Raw genomic sequence first — 6,401 nt, forward strand, 5'->3', positions numbered from 1 at the left:
TTAAGCAGGGTTGTTAGTATTAAGGAGCACAGGAAAGGCAATGGAAGACCACGGAATCAAACGGGGAGGAAAAAGTCTCCCAGACTTTGATTATTCTGACGATTTAAGCAACCTAGAGGAAAATTTGAGCAAAATGAATGAACTTTTAGAGGTTTTACGAGTTCAGGGTGCTAGAATAGGTTTGAAAATTAATGTTAAGAAGACTAAGTCACTAAGGCTAAGAATAAGTGAGAAGATGATTATATTAAAGAACGACATTATATGCATGCTGACGTAACACATCATGGTTGAAGCAGTAGCTGCAACCTAGTGGAATACGAACCATAGCCCACTAACAAAAAGTTTTCAAACAGTTCGTGGTAACAAACTATCGAGCCAGTGATCCTATAATGTCACAAGAGGGCTCATTAGAACGTACATTAAAAGTTCTAGTGCCCTTTTTAATTAAAAAACAAAAATAACTTTTTACAAGAAAAACTGCATTTTTGCTGTCTTTCATAATGCAGTCTTCTCAAAGATATTTGATTTTTGAAGTAATCAAACAGTTCGTAATAACAAACTGTATAGTAAGAGTGAATCGCCTCAATAGTAACCGCAACTTTAAAAAACGGAATTTTGATACCAGTAGATGCTTCAAAAGAATCGGATTTTTACGCTGATTTTAAACATTTAAGTTTTGTTAAGTTTTATATTAAAAGACGATCATTAGGAGGTCAAACCATTACACATGTTGGACTCAGTTAGCTGCCTGGTTCTTTGAGGTTCGTCTCTTCCTATTCCAAAGAAGAAAAAGCCATTGGCTTTTTCTTATTTGTAATCAAATCATAACATATAACGAATATAAAGTTATTATGATCATATTGAAAAGGTTACTGTTACAATATGTTTATATGTTACATATGTTACGTAAACTGAAAAATGTTTATGGTATCTCAGCAATAATTTGAATCTTGTAATTCAAACTAAAAAAAATACCTTAAAATTTTAAAATTAGCTCTAATTTTTATTAGGTCCTAAACGCGAAATTTAATGTGTATTTCCATAAAAAAAATTCAATTTTTTTGTATTTTTGTTTTCAGTTCAGTATATATATGAGCATTGAAGTTGTTTTGTGTTAAATTTTCCATTAAAGTCAAACTGTTCGTGTTAACGATTTGTATAGGAAAAGCGACTCGTCTCAATAGCAACTGAAACTCTAAAGAATAGAATTTCGATACCAATAGATACATCAAAAGAATCTGATTTTTATGCTGATTTGAAATTTATAAGTTTTGTCAAGTTTAGTCTTACCCTTCAAAAGTTACAAGCCTGAGAAAATTGACCTTATTTTCGAAAAAAAGGGGGAGACACCCCTAGAAGTCATAGAATCTTAATGAATATCACATCAGCAGATTCAGCGTATCAGAGGACCTTACTGTAGAGGTTTCAAGCTCCTATTGGCAAAAATGTGGAATTTGTTATTTTTTACCAGAAGAAAGATCACGGATGCGTGTTTTTTGTTTTTTTTTCATCAGGGGTGATCGTATTGACCCAGTGGTCCTAGAATGTCGTGAGGGGGCTCATTCGAACGAATATTAGAAGATCTAGTGTCTGTTTAATCAAAAACAAAAAAATTAAATAGATAACACTAAAAAGTAATCGGAATGCAACTAGCCCCTCCCACGCCCTCTTTCCCCCAAAAGTATCCAATTTAAATTTTGAGATAACTATTTTGTTCAAAATTGTCCAAAGATTATATAACAATGCCTCCAGAATTAACAAAACCCTCCAGGGTCTTGGGGCAAGGGTGTAAGCTATGCCACCAGGGTATATAAGATTTTTACGGAAGTGGTGGTCGTATAAACTTTGAAAGAGGCTCATTTGATTGGAAATTGAAAGTTCTAGTTCCTTTTTAAGAATTAAAAATGATCGCAGTGCAACTAGCCCCTAACTTTCGATCTGATCAGGAAAATAGGTTTCGGTGCTTTTTTGGATTATTAAGAAACGAACTTTAACCCATAGTATTATAATAAAGAACAAACTCTAGCTAATACTGACAGGAATACGTAATCGGGGCTGCAGCGGTAGCTAGAAACCTAGTAAGAGACGATCACGTCCAATATTAAGAAATACAATAGCCTGTAACTCCTAAAAATGGTGTCAGATCAAAACAAGAAGTACACTCTTAAAACCGCCTTGTCCGAAAAACCTACTAAAGAAACTTACCGTCCCTTTGCTTGAACAACGAGAAATTAGGAAGAAAAAACTCTAGCCCATAGTAACTGAAGTATTAAAATGAAATGCAATTTTTGACAGCGACTAAATCATAATGCACTATGTATGATGATACAACAGATTTATCTTTTGACAAGATAATATGGATCTTGTGGTAAGATAATATTGCACAATTGTCATTTTAAAAGTTGCTTTTCTGGGGTATGTGGCCTTTATAGTGAACGATGAATACTAGCCCATGGTAACTGAATGGCTTTTGTAACACACTGAAGGGTTGACGCAAAGATCTTAGTGTTAAAAAGGTGTAGTTAATCTGATAAAATGCAATGGTAGCTGAAATGCTAAAATAAATCATGATAATGTATAATGTATGATGATACACCTTTCTTTTGAAAAAAAAAATATCTTGACAAACATCCTCATAATATCTTGTATGAATCCTCAATTATCAATCTAAGAATGAAAATTTGATCATTTTACCTCTCTTCTACACACAAACATGCTTCCCTTCCCTTAAGACTTTATCTACAACATGTCGTAGTTCAATACATTTTAGCATGTGCTGTCTGGCAGTATTTTCCTGATCATGGTCAGTTTCTTTAATAGCCTTAGTTTCACACCTTCCTAATTCATGCTTTAATGCCTTCTTAATCTCCCTTACTGTCTTCTAATCTTTGTAAAATTCCATTTAAGTATTTCAGTATTATTTCGTTGATTATTCTCCTATCTTGTAATTTTGCAACTTCCATATAATTCAACGAAAAATTGATGACCTTGGCTCCTATGCCTGAATATCTTGGAAGAAATCCAATATAAGGTACTAAATTCCAAGAAAGAGTTAGAGCAATGTTCTGGCGCCCACCCAAGCCATTTTTTTCATCCCCAAACCACAACGTCAAACCCTTTAAGTCAAGTTTAGTTTTGTCACCATTTTTTATTATTTTATCGCATAAAATTACCTGGTTTAATCCATTGTGTTTTGTATAGTACTCGGCAGTTAGATAGACATATAGCTGTTTTACATTCCAGTTAAAAAGATGTTTCAGATCTGTTTTCAAATCAAGCTTAAGAATTCCCAAATCTAGTTCAGAATCTGCATCATGGATGTAGATGTTTGTGACAACAGCTCCAACACGATTAATATGAACATTTACAGCATTTGGCTTGGCAAGTGTTTGAAGAAAACATAGTGCTATCAATACTAATGCAACTTTGACATACGGTACTTTGGACATACGGTTCATTATTGTTAAAAAAGTCAATATTTTGTTTTCACTAAAGAAAATTATTTCCTATACTCCTACTCCTAAGAAATGACAGACGTAACTTTCCTTTTGCGGTATAAAATTTGGATGCTGTCAACAAAAGCTAAGAGAAGTAAAGGATAATCGACGAATGTTGCAAATTTTTTTCTATTTTTCCTAATTTTTTTCTCTTTTTTCCTTTAGTTCTTAAATGTGTTCTTAAACAAGTTCTTAAATGTGTTTGGTGTTTTACAAATGATGGTGAGCTACGTCATAAAACCAAGCTGGTTCAGAAGCCTATAGCATTCTGGACACAAACAAGAATGTGTGCATGTGTGTTGGCTAGAGAGTTTGAGTTCAACTTTTAACTAACAAACTTAATCACGGTTGCAGCGGTAGCAGCAACCTAATTAGAGACGATCACGTTCACTATTATGAAATCAAACACCCCAAAACGTCTGAAAATAGTGTCAGATCTAACTACAAAGTACACCATTAGAACCGCCTTGTTTGAAATCCCTATAAAGGAAATTTACAACCCCTTGGCTTGAACAACAATGAAAATCCTTGACTTTAGAAACAAGAAAATTGCTCAGTATCGTAATATTTTGCATCAACATCCGGTTTACAGTGGTATCTATAGCTATCTTGTAATAAACAATCACGTCCAATGCTAAGAAATGTAATAGCCAAAACTCCTAAAAACAGTGTCAGATCAAAACAAGAAGTACACTATTTGGACCGCCTTGTCCGAAACCCCTATATGTGAAAGCTTACCGTCCCTTGGCTTGAATAACGAGGAATATCTATTGGCTTAAAAAACAAGATAAGTCGCTTAAACTACCATATTCTGCATCGACGGCATCTTTTTTTTTTTCTTGTTTTCCCAAGATAGCTGAGCACTGGTACATCATAGAGAGCTGTTTAATGGCTCATTTGAAAGGAAATTGCCACCTCTAGTGTCTTTTTTAATATAAATATATTTAAAATAAAATATAAAAAAAAACCCTGTATTTTCATGTACAAGGCTTATGAATGACGGCTTAATCATAGGTTGTAACCGTATAGGACGTGATAAGTGAATGCAACTTTTATTCACGCTTATCTTTCAAATTCTAAATCCACGCCCACCATGTCCCCAAACACATCCAATCAAAATTTTGAGATAGCCACTTTGTTCAGCGTAGTTGGTTTCCAGATAGAAATTATATTTTTGAGGAGGACACTTCCCTACAGCCCTCAGGGCAAGGGTTGTAATTTATGCCGTGGGGCATATAAGGTTTTTATAGAAAGCGTTGTCGTAGAAACTTCAAAAAGGTTCATTTGATTAGAAATTGAAAGCGCTAGTGCCCTCTTCAATAGTCAAAAGTGATTGGAGGGCAAGTAACCCCCCTCTCACGCCCACCATTTCCCCAAACACCTCCAATCAAAGTTTTGAGATAGCCATTTTTTTCAACCTAGTTGAAAGGTTTGGAAATTATGTCTTTGGGGATGAAACCCCCCCCTCCACAGGCCTCAGGGCAAGGGTTGTAAGTTATGGTCTGAGGGCATATAAGGTTTTTATAGAAAGCGTTGTCGTAGAGACTTCAAAAAGAGCTCATTTGATTGAAAATTGAAATAGCTAGTGCCATTTTTAATAGTCGAAAGTAATTGGAAGGCAACTAACACCCCTTCCACGCCCACCATTTGTCCAGACACATCCAATCAAAATTTTGAGATAACCATTAGTTAAAAGTAGTTGAAAGCCCCTTAATTATATCTTTTAGAATGACAAGCCCCCCCCCCCCCACAGCCGTCAGGTCAAGGGTTGTAAGTTATGCCCTGGGTGCGTATAAGGTTTTTATAGAAAGCGTTGTCGTAGAGACTTCAAAAAGGGCTCATTTAATTGAAAATTCAAATAGCTAGTGCCATTTTTTTCCCTGTACACAAACATAGAGCTCCATCAACGGATGAGGACACTCTAGTTGCTATCACTGATGACAGTATCCTTGGCACTACTACCAGAACAGTGCCTGAGATCCATATCAAATTAACTGTTTTTGTTGAAAGAGTAATTCTACAGTTCCAGTCTAATTGCCTGACCCTAAATGCTGCGGAGCCGAGATTCCTGATATTCTCGTGAATTTTTCAGGCTAGCCCCCAAATTTTCGGAAATTCATCTTTCAATGGATTTTCTCCGTACACCTATTGATTGCTATCTTCGGTTCCAAGGTTCTTGTCGATGAGAGTATTTTCTAGGAGACATCGAAAAATTTCGACACTCAAACAAAGTTTTCTTGAGTCAAACGTCAAACACCAACCGTCAGAATCAAACCGACTTGGACAGGTAGTGTTCGTCCCTCGAAAGAGCGAAAAGGGTGACCCATCATTTAACAGCCATCCTCAGCAAGTGGCATTTGATCCCCAGAGCTAGCACTAGCATGAGAACTTCTTTCCCCCACCTTTATTTGCTCCTAAACAGAACTTTTCTGACGCCATACTTTGCGCTTGACAGGCTCAGCAACACAATAATTATGTGTTGAAAATCTTAAGATAACATTTATTCATCATGAAATACACATACAATATTACTATCCTATACTATCCCATTATCCTACTACTCCTATATATAGTAATAGGATAGTATCCTATTACTATCCTATACTATATATAATATTACATACAATATTACATTTTACTATCCCTTCAAAGCCTCATTGGCCTTTAAAGAAGGGAGAAGAAAAAAAACAGTCACTTAGTCAGAAAAAAATACAAATAAAATAAAAACTATAGGACAGAAAAAATAAATAAATTGAAGACTCCAGCAAAATAATAATATATAAGAAAAATAAATAAATAAACAAAACTAGCTTCTAAGAAGCCAACAAATTTTTAACAATTTCTTGAAACAACCTGAATGTGGCGGCTTCAAGCTGATTCAGGGAACTTGTTCCATACAATATG

At 35.1% G+C, this 6,401-nt stretch overlaps 1 pseudogene; it reads right to left on the minus strand.

The window, feature by feature from the left end:
* Positions 1-2,861: 2,861 nt before the first annotated feature.
* LOC148940557 (signal peptidase complex subunit 3 pseudogene) lies at positions 2,862-3,458 on the minus strand (annotated as a pseudogene).
* Positions 3,459-6,401: the final 2,943 nt, after the last annotated feature.

The sequence above is a fragment of the Artemia sp. Qi Xiang Cuo genome, chromosome 19, assembly GCF_049724085.1.
Source record: "Artemia sp. Qi Xiang Cuo chromosome 19, ASM4972408v1, whole genome shotgun sequence".
In the NCBI taxonomy this organism is placed as follows: Eukaryota; Metazoa; Arthropoda; class Branchiopoda; order Anostraca; family Artemiidae; genus Artemia; species Artemia sp. Qi Xiang Cuo.